A 21,758-nucleotide genomic window follows, 5' to 3' on the forward strand; every position below is an offset into this window, starting at 1 on the left:
TGTATGTGGGGTCAGTGAAACTCAACACTCTGCAGAGAAATGATATCTTCTCTTGATACATAACTACGATATGTTACTATAATGCACATGCTCCTATTAAACATTACTGTAAGATTATTCAACCAGTGTCTAGACACTGGCATTTGTTTTAAGGGATCATATTAGATTAAATTACTCCACTTTGTATCATTACATTTCCTTTAGGCATAACTTTTTAAGAGGACACGCCAGCCAAAATGAAATACTGAACCATCACTTCATCTGTTATGAACATGCTTACTTACACTGAGCAGTGTCTCTGCAGTAGTCTCTACAGTCAGATTTTTAAAGTTTAAAGACTTAGAAAACCTCCTTCTGATGATGTATGTTGAAGGTGGGAGGAACTTTTGAGAAACTACACTGCTTTGGGTTCTATCTCTGGGGACAAACTGTTTAAAATGTTTATTCATTTTTTTAGCTGGTGAATGCAGAAGAAAGCCAGATAGCTAATGTTACTGCTAGGAAGGCAAATATATTTCTGCAGCCATAAAACTGTGGCAACTGTCTATAAATCATCATTACAATGGAGAGAACATTACTCAAGTGGCAGAAATGCTTTTAAAAAGGAGGACAATATGCTAGCTACCTGGCTATCTACATCCTTTACCTCAGTTTGTCTTCTTTTCTCTGGCTGGACGGACAACTGGTCTTTGGCATCCAGTTTGTGCCGAATAAAGATAGACTTGCTGTTTACAGTTTTGTCCGGTGACTAAAGTAAGTTAACAGCAATACAAGTCACTTTAATGCTAATCTTTATTTGTTGTATTTGGTTGTATGACCAATATATATGTGTAATGCATGCTGGGTATTGTAGTGAGATAACACTGATGAGTGAAAACGATAAAAAATGATGAATTCTGTGAAACCAATGAGGCTGTGGGATGTAATTCTTAGCTACATAACACAGCATAACATGACATACAACAAACTATTTTTAGGTTTGGATGAACATTCTCTGTTGATATAATGTAGCCTATGGAAATTATGAAATAATCTTATTATTATAATGATAAACATTATATAGTGTTTGCAGTGCTTGCATTGTGATAAGTAAGAACATCTTGAATGTGGGTAATATATCTAACATTCTTTTAGATTAATATGACTATTCAACCTATTTGCAGGCTTGTTTTCAGTGATTGTATCACTAGTGTTTTATTCCCTTCAGACATTGCCTCCTATAATAAGTAAAAATATCAGCCAGCGCAATAAGATTATTTCACGGGATATCAATTTAACCCCTTACATGGCCCCCCGATGGGCCCAGAGTTTTAGGACACACTTCTAAAACCTAAGAATAGCTCAACTAGTTTGCACTGACGTCCGTATAGTTACTGAATATTAAGCCTTAGTATGTAATAAGCCTGGGGTTTTAAAGGGTTAAAATTAGGAACAATGCATACAGTTATATGCAAAAATTGGTCAAATTACATGTTTCTAAGTATAAATTAGTTAACACTTCCTCTACCACCTAAACTATGACTAGTTTCTCCTATTTTAGTGCACAATGTGTGTTTCCTTGCTGAGTTTAACATACTGGAAAAATAAAACTTTAAATAATACATTTTAAGGCTACATTTTATGTTTTATTTTTCCCCAATATGTTAACTTCATCAAATAAAGACTAATTGTGCATTAAATATGCAAAGGTGTGTTTTCTGCAGAGGACTGAAAGTCAGCGAAAACATATAACCTGACCAAGGGCACACAAACTTTTAAATATGACTGTATAAATGGGTTGAATAAACTACTAATTATTTTATAATAGTATCATAATAGAAAAATTAGATATGCTGCCTACATTCAAGACGTCTTGATAAGCTTAGGTAGTATGGCCAGTGTTTCTCATTATGATGCTATTACAGGATGATTATACTCATTATTATTAGAAGTAATTAATTTATTGCCCTGGCAGAATACGAACTATGATTTCATAAAAGAAGCAAAATAATCTGCTAGTACAACAATTATGCTGCATATTATCAGTTAAATGAGTATAAATGGACAGAAACTGGTCACATAATCCAATAAAAATAGGCATTATTAGTATAGCATATAATTTCATATACATACATATAGTTACAGCTATACTGCATATCTTAAAGATGTTTTCACTTGCCAAGATATCATTTGCAGTGCAGCCTATGGGCAGGGCGGCCCTCTTGGGTATCTCATGACAGGAGATACTGCTTCAAAGTTGCAGCGAGGCTAAGTGCAGCCTGACTGACACTTTTATGACTTGGCAAAAGAGGGGAAAAAAGCTAAAGCTGCAGTCGGCAGAGGATATAGCACTCTTGATCCGAGGCTGAGACACAAATATCAGCCGCCCACTCCCACCCTAAAGCTCTATGTGTTGGCATACACATACCAGATCCAAGAACCAGAAATGTGCTCTCCTGATATGCTAGGACCCTGCCTGGAAACCCCCCCCCCTCCAGCCTCAGAAAACCTCACACAACCTGATGGGGGCGGAGGCCAGCCAATGTGAGTCCAGCAGAAATCAATTTCGGAAGTGTTGATTGCCCAATCAGTCGTTTACCTTCATAAGACCACTCCACAGAAGAAGTAAACATGGCGTGTAATCATTTAGAAGACAGGGCCGCATGCTTGATCGAGTATGATTACTGACCCATTATCCGGCATCAAATAACAGCTGATCAGGCCCTGTATAATTTAGTTAAAGACAGTGCTCAGTTATTTTGCCCCTCATTTTCACTCTTTCACCTCATAGCACTCAGAGACTATGTCATTATCACTAATTATCATACGTGTTTGTACCTACATGCACAGGCACATCAGTAACATGAAAGCTATTACAGGCAATTTGATGCAATTAAAGAAAAACAGGGTGGTCTGCGTGTCTACATAAGTAGGCTGTAGAGATGGTCCCTTTTTTTTCCTCATGATATTTGTAAGCATTATCTATTTAAAGGGCCCCTGTCATGAATTTTTTTTTCTCATTTTTTTCAGTTAGAGTTTGAGGTAGTCTATAAACATTATTCAAGATTTTAAATGTACCGTTCAGTCCCCCATAAACACGGTGTTTATGTGGAAGCGTAGCTCTAGAACAGCCCTGAATTGATTGTTTTTATGATGTCACATTTACATATATACACCTATTCAGTCAGCAGTTCAGCCCCACCCATTCAGGCTAACATTGTAAGGACTGGTCAATAAGTGAGGCACAATACAAGACAACCAATCAAAACAGGTCATCATAGGTGTCAATCTCTAGAGTCAGTGACCCTAATGTAACCCATAGCTTCCAAATTGTATAAGTTCACTGACACCAGTACAGAACATTTCTGATGTTTTGATGATTCAGTTTTGATTTATTTAATGTGATCTTTTCCTCTGGTTATCATACTAATTGCTCACTACAGAATCAGACAATTCATATGCACCTTCTTACCCATAGTTAAACACATCTAAACATAATATAATAACAATACAGTCAGTGAGAGAGAGAGAGAGAGAGAGAGAGAAAGAAAAGTATATAGAGAGAAATACTGAGAGACAGAGGTACTAAGAGAGAGAAAGAGAGAGAGACAAAGAGAGACTGAAAAAGAGAGAGAGACTAAGAGAGACAGGGAGAGAGAGACAGAGAGACATAGAGAAAGAGACTGAAAGAGAGAGAAACAGAGAGAGAGCATAGAGAGAGAGAGAGAGAGAGAGAGAGAGAGAGAGAGAGAGAGAAAGCATAGAGAGAGACTGAGAGAGAAAGCATAAAGAGAGAGAGACAGAGAGAGAGGGACAGAGACAGAAAGAGAAAGCATAGAGAGAGAGAGAGACGGAGAGACTGAAAGACAGAGACAATCAAGTCAGAGACAAAGAGAGAGAGAAAGAGACTGGGAGAGAGACAGAGGCTGAGAGAGAGAGAGAGAAAGAGAGAGAGAGAGAGAGAGAGAGAGCAGTGTCAGGTTGTGATGTACGATGAGCTGACAGAACAGAAACTCTCCTGTAGCGTAGTCTGTGAGGTGAAACCGAGGAGTAAATGTATCTTTGCTAATGCATTTTCGTGTCACGAGGGACACAGAAACTTAACTTCCATCCGTCTAAAGACGATCAGGTTTTTACAGCACTTTTTCAGTTCTGGCGAGACGCTCTGGCGGTGAGCACTTTGGCTGGTTTCTCATGTGTGGTGATCTCTGTTTGTTTTATCTGTGTACAGTAAGTGGAAATGTAGGATATAGGCCATTTGATCCTTGAGCGAGTCACTTGTAAGTGCCTTTAAAGGGCTCATATCATGGAAAAAAACATTGATAACATTGTATACATTGTTAAAATTTGAAAACATACCTCTCACTCCCCAGTCCATTCAGTCCATATATAGAAGCTGAGCAACTGCAACAGTCTACTTTGAATTCATTGTGTTTTGTGATGTCATAAAAAATCAACACGTACATATATGCACCTAGTCAGTCTACAGCAGTTCAGTCTCACCTGTTCACGCTGAAGTTATAAGAAGTGTGTCAGTCCACACTGGTTTTGGACAACAGGACAGCCAGTCAGAACAGAAATCAATTATAAATCACTGCTGGCATCACAAAATCTTGTATCTCAGTTCTGTGTAGTTTTTGACATAATTTGAAAATACCCATTGGCCTTTACATTGTGTGTAAATTTCATGATGAAGGGACCAACAGAAATTACCCAGAATTACTTGGAAAAAAGTCTGGTTCCATTGACTTACATTAAAGTAGAGTGTGTGTTTTACCTTCTCCAATAAAGTTACCATTTTGGAAATACAAGGTTTTGTTTCCGATAACGGCGATACATAAGTCTCAACGGCAAAGTAAAAACAGCCTGTTTGCTAGGATAAAGAAAGGTTGGAAAATGGTTATGTGAATATGACATATGACTGTTTTTGGTGCATACAAACATGCAAACATTGGTGGACTTCAAGGGAAAAAACTGAAGAAAAATGTAAGATATGGATCTTTAAATAGTAAGAATAAGTAAGAAAAAGACACTTAAATAAAGTCAAATAAAGGATAAAACTGGTTAAGTATATTCTCAAATACTCTCACTATTTTCTTTTGATGCAGCATTAGTATTCCAGCTCATTATATTTCAGTCGGGGGATGTCGGTGGACCCCCCCACCAAACGCTGCAGGCCAGTCCGTGCCTAGCTTAGTGCACGCTGTCTGCTTAAAGTGGACACCATTAAAATTTACTGTCACTGCTACACTGTGTCCTCTATCCAAACAGATCTGAGTTAGTGCCCAATAAAACGCGCCCTCTTCATTTAGCTGAAAGTTGGCTGACCCCTGCTGGGCCACAGCTGGAAGCATGAGCTGAATATTTTTGGAACAGATTTCTCTGGCATGCTCAGAAATAATAGAAAGAGTAAAATCACGCCATTAAAAACTGACGAGACCAGTTATAATTACCGACTTAATCACATAATTATGTGTCATTCATAATAAGCAGTTATGTTTGACACACATTTTCATGAGCATTTTTTTATTATGGTGCTGATAAGAATGTTCAAGCTTGGTGTTAATTAACATATTTATTATTTTTTATTTTTAGAAAATTATAGTTTTTATAGTAATTATATTGAAAAATGATTATCAAACCGTCATCGTTTATGAAAAGAACGTATTATATATGATATAATCTACTTACAATATTCTATTAATAACTTCATGAGTGTATAACAATACTGGAAAAGGCTCATTAAACCTTCATTATGGTATTCATAGAATTGTTATTCAGTCTTATTTTATATTCTATTCTTAAAATACTAATAAGAACTAAGAATTTAAGGGTGGTTGGGGGGGTTAATAATGCCCAAAAGAGATAATTATATCCTGATCTAGTTACATTTATTCTATTCTATTAATAACTTAATATAGGTTTAATAATGCTGAGAAAGGAATCATTAAACCTTCATCTAGTTATTAATACATTTCATATATTACAGAATCTATTATATTAATTATGTCCTATTAATAACTTAATTTGGGCTTAAAAATACTGAGAAAGAACTATTAATATAACATAGTTATCAAGAGATATATTACATCCACTAAATATGGAGCACAATATAACACCTAATTTAACACTGCAACCACAATAATCAGTAAAATGACGTTTATTAGGTATCAAACACTGTTGTTTCATAATATTTTTATATCCTCTTAATTTTGTTATTTAATACTACTCTGAAAGTTCATAAACTAACTAATTAATTGTTTTTGTCTATTAATAAATTAATTGGGTTTTATAATATTTGACAAGGATCTTTAAACCCTCATGTATAGTCTTTCAGAAGTAATGGTGAGGAGAGGTTCACCACTCTGTGAAAGACTGCGTGGGCAAATAGTGCAACAATTCAAGAATAAAGTTTCTTAATGTAAAATAGCAAATAACTTAATAAATAAATAATTGCTTTTCATCATCTACAGTACATAATAACATTAAAAGATTCAGAGAATCTGGAGAAATCTCTGTATGCAAGGGACAAGACCAAAAACCAGTATTTGCTGGCCGTGATCTTTGGGCCCTCAGGCAGCACTGCATTATAAACAGACATGATTCTGTAGTGGAAATCACTGAATGAGCTCAGAAACACTTCTGAAAAACATTGTCTGTGAACACATTTTATCGCTGCATCCACAAATGCAAGTTAAAACCTTAAACGCAAAGAAGAAAGCATATATAAACAGGATTCAGGAATGCTGCCACCTTCTCTGGGCCCGAGCAGTTTTAAAATGGACTGAGGGGAAGTGGAAAAGTGTCCTGGGGTCAGATGAATCAACAATTGAAATTCTTTTTGGAAATCATGGACGCTGTGTCCTCCGGGCTAAAGAGCACTTAGCTTGTTATCAGTGCACAGTTGAAAAAACAGTATTCATGATGGTGTAGGGGTGCATTATGGCATAGTTGACGTGCACATCTGTGAAGGCATTATTAATCCTGAACGATGTATACATGTTTTGGAAACATATGCTGCCATCCAGACGATGCCTTTTTCAGGGAAGGCCTTGCTTATTTTAGCAAGACAATGTCAAAAACCACATTCTGCAAGTATTAAAACAGCATGGCTCCGTATTCAAAGAGTCCAGGCACTGAACTTACCTGCCTGCAGTCCACACCCGTCACCACTGAAAACATTTGGCACATTATAAAATGAAAAATACAACAAAGGACCCTGAACTGTTGAGCAGCTTAAATCCTGTATCAAACAATGTACAGAGTGTTGTTAAGAGAAGAGGTGATGAAACACAGTGGTAAACATGCCCTCTTCCTAACTTTTTTGGAATGTGTTGTTGGCATTAAATTCAAAATGGGCATATATTTTTCAAAAAACAATAAAATTTCTCAGTTTCAACATTTGATATGTTGTCTTTGTACTATTTTCAATGAAATATAGGGTTTAAATGATTTGCACATCATTGAATTTTGTTTTTATTTACATTTTGCACAGCATCCCAACCTTTTTGGAAATGGGGTTGTGTACATATATATATTGAATTTGGAACAAATTGTAACACCTAATACATCAGTGCAATCAGTATTCAGTGTTAGTGAGATTTCTTAGTTGTTAATTACTGTTATTAAAGTTTGAAAGTTGTGTTGTTCTCTTTTTCAGTGTATAGTAAGCCTGCTATTCGTTACTCTCAGTGCTGACAGATGGTTGCAAAGCGATCCCACCTGTTGCCCTGTATCTTTACTGTATACTCTTAAAGTCACATTTAAACCCACTGAGTGATATTATTCCTCGTTCAGAGGATATAATGGCACACTGGAAGGCGCTCTTGCCGCACGGGAAGGGGAGAGTTGAGTATAGAAGCTGGTAACAAGTATGCTGAAGGACCATTTGTGTCAAAAATGCTAATGAAGTGCAAAGCCATCAGTTATGAATATGCAAATGACTTTATGCTAACTGGCAGTTACTAGCATCCATCAGCTTCCATTATCTGTTAGCCACATTAGCAAGTCTGCTGGAGCTTTCCTTCAAAGAACTGTCAGTCTTCTTACGTTAGTGCAGTTGTTCCCAATGCTGGTAATTTGGTGGTTTCCTGCCTGATCCAACGAATCAGCTCAGTAACAAGGGCTTCCTGAGCTGAAGTGAGTTAAAATCAGTGTGTTACAGTAGGAAACACACTAAAAGGCTCAGGTCAGGGGTTCTTCAGAACCAGGGTCAGACCTGAGTGTGATCAGTAACATTTCAAACATTTCTACAAAGCTAGAACTATCATGTTAAATCACAAGGAATGACCCTGTGAAACCTTCATGTGTTTTACAACAAATTGTGTGCTTAGCAAGACCTCAAGTTCTAATTATTAGACAGAGGAGGAGAATATGTAACTGTTAAATACTAAACTAAAGTAACTGTGTTTTATTACTATACTTAAGTACTATTTATATATACTTTATGTGAGTATTAATGAAAACTACACAATGTAAGTTTTGGGGATTTGGAGAGCTTTCTGGAAATGTATAACTCACACCCCTTTTTCGAGCGGATGAATCTGATGATTGAGTTTGCATTGAAAGAGAATTCAAAGAGAACTTTTGACAAAACTTTGTGAAGAATGTTTCTTCCAAGAATGTAAGTGAATTATCTACTATTGACATACACTACATGGACAAAAGTATTGGGAAACTTACACATTACACCTACAGGAGCTTTTATAACATTCCGTTCTAAATCCATAAGCATTCATATGGAGTTGGTCCCCCCTTTGCAGCTGTTACAGCTTCCACTCTTCTGGGAAACTGTCTACAAGATTTTGGAGTGTGCCTGTGGGAATTTCTGCCCATTCATCCAGAAGAGCACTTGTGAGGTCAGACACTGATGTTGTATGAGAGGCTCTGACTCACAATTTCCATTCTAGTTCATTCCAAAGGTGTTCAGTGTGGTTGAGGTCACCAAACTGCCATGCCATGCTTTAATGGACCTTGCTTTGTGCACTGGGGCTTAGTCATGCTGGAACAAAAAAGGGCCTTCCCCAAACTTTTCCCACAAAACTGGAAGCATACAGTTGTCCAAAATGTCTTGGTCTGCTGTAGCATTAAGACTTTCCTTCACTGGAACTAAGGGGTCTCGACCAACCCCTGAAAAACAACTCCATAGCATTATCCCTCCTCCACCAAACTTTACAGTTGGCACAATGCAGTCAGGCAGGTAACATTCTCCCGACATTCGGCAAACCCAGATTCGTCCATCAGACTGCCAGATAGAAAGGCATGATTCGTCACTTCACATATTCCACTGCTCCAGAGTCCAGTGGTGGTGTGCTTACACCACTCCCGCCAAAGCTTGGCCTTGTGCATTTTGATCTTAGGCTTGTGTGTAGCTGTTCGGCCATGGAAACCCATTTCGTGAAACTCCTAACATGCATTTCTTTTGCTGATGTTGCTTTCAGAGGCAATTTGGAACTCTTTAGTGAGTGATTCAGCAGAGGATATAGACACTGTGCTTCGGCACTCAGCAGCCCCACTCTGAGTTTGCGTGGTCTACCGCTTCGTGGCTGAGCTGTTGTTGCTTCTAGGTGCTTCTAGCAGGACAGAAAATTTCACTGACGTGGCAGAGGTGGCATCCTATGACAGTGACATGTTTAAAGTCACTGAGCTTATCAGTATGACCCATTCTACTGCCAGTGTTTGTCTATTAAAACTGTAAGGCTGTGTGCTTAATTTGATCCACCTGTTAGCAGTGGGTGTGGCTGAAACACCTGAACTCAGTAATTAGGAGGGGTGTCCCAGTACTTTTGTCCATATGGTGTATCTTCATCAATATAATGTTGATTTTGCATTTGAGACCTAAACAAGCTTTGATGATGGCTGAATGAGTGAGTGTTATTTGTGATTATTATTATTCTTTATTTTATCATTTTTTTACATAATTTTATTACATGAACCTGTCTCTAATTACATTTAAAATAATAAAAAAATTACTTAAAACAAGTAAAAAAAAAGTATGTTTAGAAATAGGTTAAATGGACCAAATCATGGAAAATCAAATTGTTGTTTTTTTTAATGAAACAGATTAATGTAATCTTTAACATTGTTAAAGTTTTAAAACATACTATAAACTACCAGTCCATAAAGTCCATATATGGAAACTAACTCTTTCTGTGTTGAAAACCGAAACACTCTACTCTGTACTTAGCCCCTCCCATTCACACTGAAATTATAAGGTCTGTTTCAGCCTGGACTGCTTTTTGAATGAAACACAGTACAATGAAGCCAATCAGAACAGAGCTCATTTACATTCACTCACTGAACACTTTATTAGGTACACCTAATTGTCCATTTTATCAGCTCCACTACAACTACAGATTGTAGTCCATCTGTTTCTTTGCATAATGTATTCCACCATTACCCCATTCTTCAATGGTCAGGACCCCCACAGGACCACCACACAACAGGTATTATTTGCTCACGCTGCCCACAGCTTGCTGTTGCCTGGATATTTTTGGTTGGTGGACTAATCTCAGTCCAGCAGTGACAGTGAGGTGTTTAAAAACTCCAGCAACACTGCTGTGTCTGATCCACTCAGACCAGCGCAACATACACTAACACACCAGCACCACATCAGTGTTACTGCAGTGCTGAGAATGATCCACCCCCCAAATAGTACCTGCTCTGTGACGGTCCATGGGGGGTCCTGACCATTAAAGAACAGGTTAAAAGTAGGTTAACCAAGTATGCAGAGAAACAGATGGACTACAGTCTGTAAATGTAGAACTACAAAGGGCACCTATATAGTAAGTAGAGCTGATAAAATGAACAAAATGTGAGTCCACACAGGAGCCCAGAGCCTCTAATTTAGAAATGTGCATCAGCTGACTTGCTTTGGTGTCAAGCATATAACAAAAATATGTGAAAATATGAGGCTGCACTCTAATAATAAAATAACTTCCTTGTGTGTTGTGAGTTAATATGACTAAATTTATTTTGATGATAACATGAAGTTATCAGCGACTACATTGCTGAAGGTGCAGCGTTTCACTGGCAAACTTTGTGCTCGGTAACTGCCAATCCAAATATTTCCAGCAGATGTCACTGCAAACCTGTTTTTTCACTTCCAGGCTTGAGATTCAGTCAGCACTTCATGGATTTTACTTCATGGATGAATTATGGCAAAATATGAATTAAATATACTTGAATTATTTATCCAAATCAATCAGTATATAGTACTCCCACATGAAAATTAATTCAATTATTTAAACTTTCCAAACTTCATGATTAAGGGAAGTATATTCTATTTTTAACTAGCAGATGACTCATGATCTTACAGACTGGCTTCACCAGTTTGATTAATTGAGGACTGTGGAACGTGATACACAAATATTTGTTGATTATTCTTGTACATCCTTTTTTACGGGTATAAATATGTATGTATCTTTGACATCTTGAGCAAAACAACATTAATCTTCACTCCCTTGACAAGACTGAACAGCCACCACAGTGAAACTGTGATGTGGTCACAGGGCAATAAAACTAAAATGTTACCACCCCCCACCCCCCCACCAGCCTCGCGCATCGCTCCTCTTTCAGAGAAATGACACTGGGCCAAGAAGTTCAGCTGCAGCGTATCTTTAAGTGCCTGTTTGTATGATGTCCTGCAAGCTTTCAATTACGCACAGGCTGCATCACCATCCTCACATTAATATAAATAAGACAACATATTTGTGGTTAGCTTGAAGTGGGTATCTGCTGTGTCTGACCTGCTTGTTTGGATTCCATGCTAGTGAAGATCCTCGGGTGGAACGCTGTGCAAATCAAGCTTGTGCTTTTCAGTGTAAACACCAAACTGGATCGGATACAAGTACACAGATACAGATACGCGTGTGTTTATACCTGCCTGCAGCTATTTTTCCATCAGACCTGCCTTCCATTAAGCAGCTTCAGCGTTAATGATAAAATATGCCTTCATTTGCCACACTGTGTACTTAGGAATTTCCTTCCAGATGGTGGGATTATGATCATCTTAAGAATTTTATAATAGCCAACATAATCTCTTTTTACTTTTCCATTCATGCATGACTATTTGTTCTAGATAATACTTTCTTAGTCTTGGAAAAAAAGGACATAAATATTAGAAATACAGGACCATACGTCAACATTTCATTGTAGGAAGATTTGTTAATTTAGTGTGGTCTGTGCAGAAAGCTAACCGTTTTCTTTTTCTTTCTTTCTTTCTTCTTTCTTTCTTTCTTTGTTTATTTATTTACCTATCTACTGATCAATCAACCAATCAATCAATCATAGATTTATTTTAATAGTGTTAGCGTACAGCATATGTATTTATAACATTATATTGTAGCCATAATAATAATAATAATAATAATAATAATAATACATTCTTAATATTATTACTACTATTACAACTTAATAATATTATTATTTTATTAGTAGTAGCAGTAGTAGTGTTAGTAGAAGTAGAAGCAGTAGTAGTGGTAATAGTAGTAGAAGTAGTAGTAGTAGTAGTAGCAGTAGTAGTAGCAGTAATAGCAGAAGCAGTAGTAGTAGCAGAAGCAGTAGCAGTAGCAGTAGTAGTAGCAGTAGCAGTAGTAGTAGTAGTGCTAGTAGTAGTAGTAGTAGTAGTAGCCGTAGTAGTAGTAGTAGTAGCAGTAGCAGTAGCAGAAGCAGTAGCAGTAGCAATAGCAGTAGCAGTAGTAGTAGTAGTGGCAGAAGTAGTAGTAGTAGCAGTAGCAGTAGCAATAGCAGTAGCAGTAGTAGTAGTGGCAGAAGTAGTAGCAGTAGCAGTAGCAGTAGTAGTAGTAGTAGTAGCCGTAGTAGTAGTAGCAGTAGTAGCAGTAGTAGTAGTAGTAGCAGCAGTAGTAGTAGGAGTAGTAGTAGTAGCGGTAGTAGTAGCAGTAGCAGTAGCAGAAGCAGTAGCAGTAGTAGCAGTAGTGCTAGTAGTAGTAGTAGTAGTACTAGCAGTAGTAGTAGTAGCAGTAGTAGTAGGAGTAGTAGCAGTAGTAGTAGTAGTAGCAGTAGGAGTAGTAGTAGTAGCAGCAGCAGTAGTAGTAGTAGTAGTAGTACTAGCAGTAGTAGTAGTAGCAGTAGTAGCAGTAGTAGTAGAAGTAGTAGCAGTAGCAGTAGTAGTACTAGCAGTAGTAGTAGTAGCAGGAGTAGTAGTAGCAGTAGTAGGAGTAGTAGCAGCAGTAGTAGTAGTAGTGGTAGTAGTAGTAGCAGCAGAAGCAGTGGTAGCAGCAGTAGAAGTAGCAGTAGTAGTACCATTAGCAGTAGTAGTAGTAGTAGCAGTAGCAGTAGCAGTAGCAGAAGCAGAAGCTGTAGTAGTAGCAGTAGTAGTAGTAGCAGCAGTAGCAGTAGCAGAAGCAGTAGTTGTAGCAGTAGCAGTAGTAGTAGTAGACGTAATAGTAATAGGTGTAGTAGTTGCAATAATAACATCAACAGCAACAACACCACCACCAATAACAGCAGTAATAATAATAATAATAATAATAATAATAATAATAATAATAATAATAATAATAATGGGTGGCACGGTGGCGCAGTGGGTAGCGCTGTCGCCTCACAGCAAGAATGGCCTGGGTTCGATTCCCGGCCGGGTGACCAGGGTCATTTCTGTGTGGAGTTTGCCTGTTCTCCCCGTGTCTGCGTGGGTTTCCTCCGGGTACTCTGGTTTCCTCCCACAGTCCAAAAACATGCAGTCAGGCTGATTGGACGTGCTAAAATTGCCCCTAGGTGTGAGTGTGCGTGTGAATGTGTTTGTCTGTCTGTCTGCCCTGTGATGGACTGGCGACCTGTCCAGGGTGTATCCTGCCTTCCGCCCAATGACAGCTGGGATAGGCTCCAGCACCCCACCGCGACCCAGAAGGATAAGCGGTTTAGATGATGGATGGATAATAATAATAATAATAGTTCACCGTAGTACAATAGCTTAACTGAATGCTGGTTGTGATTACTCTTTTCCAACAATCCTCTATTCTTTATTCATCTTAAATAATGCAAAGCCTTAATAATCTAATACTTTTTTGTTGACGCTTGTTCAAATATGAATAGGAGCTGAGCTGATTTTATCACAAATCTCATTTGAATTCATTTAAATTCATGAACTGACTGTGATGAGGTGATTGTGTAGAACACTCTCAGATCTGAAGTACAGCAGATACAAATGATCTCTTAAACTACAGGCTTATTATTCCCTTATTAAACTTAAGACTCATTAACATTCACTCACTGCTGTTAAACTAGTATAAGCCATATACACTCAGTCATGTAGTTATGAGAGTGAAGAATTGAAGGCACACGTTTTAAATTGATCGTCTACCACTTTTATTAAAATGTTATTTATGTTTACATTTAAAGACCAATCAGTGGGCTTGTATCTGAATATGTTTGGAGTTATGCCATTCAAATTAATCAGTTACGTAACACACGGTGTAGACTACTTCAGCAGGCCACAGGCTGTGCTTTGTTATATTCTGATTATTTCATGTTTATCTACTCTGTGAGGGTGTACTTGCTGATAACTGCTTTCCAAAATATTATTCTAACTCTTTAAACCAGAACAGTGCTCATACAGAGAAATAAAGGAAGATTTGAAATACCTTTTTTGATTGTTGAGACGTAAACAAAGTAATTTAGAGCGGTTTAACGTGAAATGTTTTATTGTAGACAATCTTTCTGACTTAGATTTCTTTACACTGATAGGAACCCAGGGGTTGTGATGTCTACAATGGAAATAGTCATTTTATTGACTATCCAAAATGACCAGTGAGCCTACAAGTGTCTTCTGAGTTTTACATTTAGGCTCAATCCTATTTCTTAGTTTTACTCCTACCCCTTGTTTTCGAGTGTCACCTTGCCGCTTGGAACTGAGTAACTAGGGGTAGTGGTTGAAATCTTCCCTACGAAATGGGACCCTCAAATAAAGAAGAGCATTACTTCATTAACAGGCTACTGGTGCTGCTCTGTAGGTCAGCCTGCCAGTAGAGGAGAGAGAAAGTTCAGCAGCCTCACTGCTGGTCTTTAGCTAAATTTAGGGAATCACATGCCTTCACATGCCTATTCTTTACTGATATGAAGCTGAAGTTATCTATTCGCCAGCTTTTTGTTCGAATTTTCCTGTTCCACCTTAACTGGTGTTGGAGAATGTAACTGCTCCATCATTTCAGGTGGAAAATTTAGCTAGCTAGCTACCGAGACATCGGCATACTACTCGATTTTAATACTTGTTATGAAAAAAAGATCATAATACATTGAAAAGACATTAAAGTAAGATCATACAGTGGTTATCAAAATTTTTTCATAGGAGAAAATTCTCACATTTGTGAGTTTCTTTGGTCGCAGAACAAATCCTGAGATTTCATGTAATAGTTTTTAGTAAGGCAGCTTTCAGAGGCATTAAACACATTGGATGTCTGGTTCCTTTCACTACTGTTGTGAACAATTCACTAGTTTCTCTAGAACGGAGCGTTTCGTATCAAGCCGCTTTGAATAAATTTGTTTACGCCTTCAAGATTGAGCTCTACAAAATTCCAGAATAACCTGGAATTCCCCTTTAAACCATGTTTCTCTGGTTCCCTGCACAGCACATTGTGTCCTACTCTAAACCTCCTGACTAAACTCATTAGCTCATTCCCAAGCCTTTCATTAGGTCAAAACGAGTGTGGAAAAGCAGGGTGTGGAGAAAAATGTGCAGTGCAGGACCAAGACATGGACAGGTCATAAATCTGTATGTGGAGACCAAGATAGCACAATGTTTCCTAATTCTGATCCTGTTCTCTCACTGCCCTGCATACTTTCCCTGCTCCAGCACACCTGAACCAACTCATCAGCTCTATAAAAAGCCTTTCATGAGGTTAAAATGGGGATGTTAGAGCGGGGAAAACACTAAACTGTGCAGGGCAATAGTCCAGGATTAGGAACCGCTTCTGTAAACAGAGCAGCAGCATGGGAGGGACACCTGGCTTCTCCGGCCATTTAACTATCACCATACTCTGCTCACCATATGGTCATTATGAGGGAACTTTGTAACGTAGGCCGAAGGTGAGACAAGGCAAGTGCTGTTTGTCGTTTCTCTGTCCAGATGTCTGAAAGAAGCTAGATTTCAAGTGATAAAGGTAACTGCCTACTCCATATACTGTGTGTAAAAGTGGGCACCGCTGGCCAAATTACAGGTTTTGTTGATATTATAAGTGAAAATAAGTGAATACATCTTCTACACAGAACACACTTCTGCACACTTTAAACATAATTACTGTTTATTTGTTAAATTCAATACACTGAGAAAAAAACATAAATCATAAAATGTGGTCTGTGCAAAAGTTCTGGCACAATTTATATCATGTTTTATTTTTTTCTAATGTGTTGAACTCAAATAAGTAGACATTATGCACTCAAATTTGCAGATAATTGCCATATTTAAGTTTGTTCCTTATAGAGGATATGTTCACTTATTTTCTGGCCAGTGTTCAAACTTTTGCAATTAGTCAGTTCAGCTACTTTAATATACACAGGCATTCAACAGCTTGTTTGATCTTCATGCCAAGCAACAGCTAGAGGTGTATAAACCCCCCAGCACTGGGCTGTAGAGCAGTGAGACTGTGTTCTCTAGAGTGATGGAGCTCCATTCGATACCTTTGGGATGAGCTGGAGTGATCCAGAACTGACCATCCAACATCAGTACCTGATCTTGCTAATGCTTTTGTGGCTGAATGTATCACAGCAATGTTCCAACATCTAGTGTAAAGTATCCCCAGTGGAGCAGAGGCTGTTACTGCAGCAAAGAGGAGACAAATTTCCCATGAACACCTTTAATTTCAGAAGAAATTTTGGATAACCGAAATAAATTTTAGAATTCCTGAAGATCACGGGACAAGGAAAAGTCCATTTCTCTTTATTATTGTTATTTTTTATTTCCAAGAAATTGTGACATTGACTGACAAGATTTCTTTAAACGTACAACCATGTTACTCAAATTGTATAATGGAAGCAAATAATTCATTAAAAAAATAGATTTTAATGTCTTTAATGCCCTCCTGCCTTTAGCATGGATGCTAGTGTTGGGTTATTTACCACAGCATGGTTGTGAGAAAAACTTAGAAAAGTATTAAAAACACCCATTCATAATTTCTGTGCTGCAGTATACCCTGAAAACTGAAAGGAGAAGATCTTACACTGAATTTTAAATGTCAAATAGTTAAAACAATTAAACAATTTAATAAGACAAATATTTGTCAGGATCACAGTAGCATGAAAAAGGAAAAACAATTAAAAGTATGGATAACAAAAACAAACTCAACAGGTCAACACACTCACACAAACACACACAACCTCACACACAAGGGCTTGACTTTGGCAAAAGCTTAAAGACAATCAGCAGGGTAAAACTCTAAGAATCAAGAGAGTGAGTGAGTGAGTGAGTGAGAGAGAGAGAGAGAGAGAGAGAGAGAGAGACAGTGAGTGGTGGGGGTGAGAGCAAGTGTTTTCCAGCCTAACACAGACTTGCTCAAAGCAGTAATACCTTTATGCAAATTAAATGTAAATTAGACAATCTACATATACAATTGCTGATTAACAATTACAAATTCTTATTAACTATAAACTATTATAATCCAGGCTTGGATGGGCTCAGAAAGTGTCAGTGAGATTCTGAATCAGGCTAAAGACCTTGAAGCTTCCCAAACTGTCACCTTTTACCCAGTTATACAATGATGGAAAAACCCAGTTCCAAGTCTTGTCCCAAACACTGTAAAACACAGAAATCGCACTAACTTTGTTTTTGTTTTTTTTATTATTTACCTTACTGATTTGTTAAAATAACTACAAATGTGGTAACATCTACAATTTCTTATAATCCTTAGTTACTCAGGTTAATAGTTAAGGCCAGTTAATTTGGATAAGTCTTACATACTAAAGAGTCTTTTGCTTTTAGGTTCTGCTTTCATTACAAGCTTGACATCGGTCATTTGGTACTACATAGAACCATTTTCAAAAAGGTTTAGATATAGAACCATATACAACACATTCTCCATCAGTCTGAAAAACCTTTTTACCATGTAAAGAACCATTTAAGCATGCAAATGGTTCTTTGAGTGTTCATGGTTCTGTATAGGGCCACTGTCTTTAATAAAGAACCCTGTCTTGCTGTACATATCTGTATGTCTAAGCTATGCGTCCATACACAGGAAATGTGGGGGCCGTCTTTCACTGATTGACAGGCGCCTCTTCCAATGACAGTGAAGGAAGGCTGCGCCAGCCTGTGTCCTTAAGCCTGTACAATTACTACGAGGCTACAAACTTCTGCCTGCTAAAGCAATGGAGGGCAACCGAGTCAAAATGCCTGTATAACATTAGAAGATAACTAAGGTAAGCTTTTATTCTAACACTGACACAGCAGGTTACATTTAAACCTTAAGGACGTTCAGTCAGAGCCCAGAGTGAAAATGAGGGGTAGTGAAAGTGAAGGAAGGAACAGCACGGGCTTCCAAAGGGATAAGTGACTAACTAAACTGTTCCCCGAGGAAAACGTCGCCCTGTGGAAGTAAACGGTGTTTTTGTAACGCCATTAGCTCGTTTTTTTTTTTCTACAAAACTAAGAATGTCGTTATTTTGTTCTCACATTGTTTTCTTTTACTTCTTTCACGAGCTCTCCCATTTTCTATACTCTTTCATCGGTTAACTGTAGCTCTGGGAAGCTCGACTCGGCGCTCAGTTCTGTCAGAGATGAAGAAGGAAAATAACGATTAACGACTTTAACGGGCTCTGTCTAATGGCTCACTGCAGGTCTGAGCTGAAAGAAAGCTGTAAACAGTGTTGGGTTAAAATAATTTGGTAAATCCAGGGACTTTTAATTACACAGTGCGAGGGAAGTGGAATCCAATGAATCGACAAGAGTTTTCCAGTCATTGTATATGATGAGTCTGAGAAACTTACCTTATTTATTTATTTATTTATTTATGGGCCACCCTTTCCTGTATATACATATATACTATTACGATGATATTACTCTACAGATTTCAACTATTATGATAAACAGAACTGTACATGATTCCTTAATAACTGAGAAACCTTTAACACATTGAGAACGAAATTCTAACATATATGTATAAATATGTGTGTATAAAAATGTGCGTGTGTGTATATATGTATGTATGTATATATATATATATATATATATATGTGTATATATATATATATATATATAATGAGATTCCTTAATGATTAAGAAATGATTGATTAAGAAATCTATAAAACATTTAGAATTAAATTATAACAAAATTATTACCCAAAATGCTTTGTATTTGCAACAAGGTGATAAAATATGTCAAATAACTTACTATAGAACTGATTTTTAAAATAATTAATTATAGGACTCTTTTTATCATTTAATAAGTTCTTGCTGTTTCAAAAGCTTGAAATACTGAAATTCCTTGAGTTGTCTAGCTTACAGTATTACAGTCTACACTGTATGAGTTCAGTCTGAATATAATTACAATGATTAATATGACAAGTGGTTCCGAATGAACATATATTTGAACATTAGTGTACGTTAAGTAGTTATATGTAGTTGGTCACTTACACTACATGAACTGAAACAGAGCTTTATTCAGGCTGGAAGCTGTGTGGTCTAACTGTGGACCGAAATCAGTGCCGTGCCCTCATGGCTGGTTTGTTTACGTCTCCCTTGCATTATTTTTCTCAGCGTTACCTGCATAGGGGTCTTGTGACAACAGCCAGACTATTGTTACAGCGCCTCTTGGTGAACTACTTGCAAGTAGAGAGATTGTTTTGAACCTTTCAGGCTTCAGTAGGAGACGAGCGCTTAATTCTCATAATCACTTGTAGAGCTTTTGGACTTTGTATTGAATCCTTTGTATTGAAGCCGAATTGCACACAAACCCAGCCTCAGCAAGTTTTGTTTGCTAGTTGAAAACCCCAAAGTCTTAGAGATTGTTTGTAGATATTTCCCATTTTTCATATTGCTCTTCTGAGCGCAGTTGAGAAACGCTCTCGTAGAGGAGCTGTCATTGGAAAATATATACATGGGGGGAACATTTATCCAGATGTGCATTCCTCAGCTTTAAAGTGGAAGACACATGGTCCGTACCCCAGTGAAGAATGCAAACACAAGACTTTTGGGTTTTTAGAGACTTTGAATAGGAGAGAAACATACCTGCCAATTAATTTGCCACAAGATGGAGTTTAGCTAGTGGTTTACGCTGTTGAAGCCTCTGGCTCTCGTCCCAAGCCTCTTCTCAAGAACAGAATCCTTGTCAGTTTATGAACTTGCCAAGTCCAATTTCTCAGGCACTGAAGACATTCTTTTCCAGCTCATATTTCAGCACACTTTTTGGAGTGGCTGTAATCAGTTTTAAATTAAACTCAACTGTGCTCTGTCGGGAGAAAAGGGCTTCGTTTAAGGGAATGAGCAGATTTCGCTGCCAAGTCAACGCCATGCTGTGTTCTGAGCACCTCCAAGATTAAAATTGCGTGAGGCCTGAGATGGGATTTAATCTGCTGCACTAGCGTTGTTCAAGAAATTCACATTAGCCCAGCAGTTTCACAAACTGCTTGTGAAATACCATAATCCTGTGGCTTCACCACTCATTACTTGTTACTTATGCAAAGTGTCCCCAAAAGTGATTTTGATTATTGTCCTAAGAAATAATGACTAGAATGTAGACATTATTGAGGCACTGTGAAAGAGCGCAGCTTCGTTAGGGCTTTGTTTATGAGCTTAAAGTGTCAGTGACTGGAAAGCTGTGAGGATTGGAGCGAGGGTAATTGGGCAAAATTGGAGGCTTCTAGTTGAGGCCTTTGATGTCCACTTGCATGGTGAGTTATTAGGACATAGCAATGTCAAGCTGCATTCAGAGAGTGATTTGCTGTAATATTATTAGCTTAATTAATGACCCACCCACACTTGGGTCCTGCTTTATGTGGTGTATCAAATCCACAGCTCTTTTTTTATTCACATTCGCGTACATTTTATCCATAGGTATCACCTGTAATCCAACTGTAGCTGAAGACATACTTTTTGAGTCAGTTTGGACTTAGCCAGGATGTAATTTCAGCATTTGAATTTTTTGGACACGCATACTGTCATCTGAAAGAGTCAAACGTGGTGTTGTGATAATGTCATCCTTCAGTGGTGGAAAAAAACAAAGCGAGAAAATGCAAATAAGAGGACACAAATACTGCATAGAAAATGCTGTCTGTCACACAAAGTAAATTACATGTGTGTCGTGGAGTGTTGTAAAAAGGCTTAAACAGAGGGTGGTCATTTTACCACGTAATGTACATCTAATTCCTGCCAAACCCCCCCCCCTGCAATTAGTGACCAGCAAATGTCATGTGTACATGTGGCATTTTTAATCTTCCAGTTCCGCTACACTGGAGGACATTAGTGGCAGACCTCACAAACCGGGATCTTTTAATTTCATAAAATTGCATGTTTTGGATTACCCTGATCTATATCTGCGTAGTAGGGGTGCATTGATATGGAAACTGTAGGCCGATGCCGGATATCCGATACATAAACATTTATAATATGTGGAAATTGGAACATGGTTTAACTGTGTTAGCATTACAGATACAAGTAACTCTGTTTGTATACGTCCAGTCATTTTAGAACACGTGTCAGGCTCTAGTCCTGTTGGGCCAAAACACTGCAGACTTCAGCATACGTCCTCATTAAACATACCTATTTCAGCTCATCATCTAATTAGCAAGGCCTTCATGAACTGAATTCAGAGCATCAGATGAGGGTAAATGCCAATCTT

The 21,758-nt window shown here is 37.8% G+C and overlaps 1 protein-coding gene across 2 annotated transcripts in view; it reads left to right on the forward strand.

Moving 5' to 3' along the window:
- The first annotated feature begins 18,224 nt into the window (after window positions 1-18,224).
- il11ra (interleukin 11 receptor, alpha) overlaps window positions 18,225-21,758 on the forward strand; it is a 39,416-nt gene continuing 35,882 nt past the window's right edge. For both annotated transcript variants that reach the window (XM_036594865.1, XM_036594867.1), the window contains exon 1: window positions 18,225-18,342. The gene's annotated coding sequence lies outside the window, so the exon portion shown is untranslated. The remainder of the gene's footprint in view (window positions 18,343-21,758) is intronic.

This window comes from Colossoma macropomum, unplaced genomic scaffold (genome assembly GCF_904425465.1).
Source record: "Colossoma macropomum unplaced genomic scaffold, Colossoma_macropomum, whole genome shotgun sequence".
Lineage (NCBI taxonomy): Eukaryota > Metazoa > Chordata > Actinopteri > Characiformes > Serrasalmidae > Colossoma > Colossoma macropomum.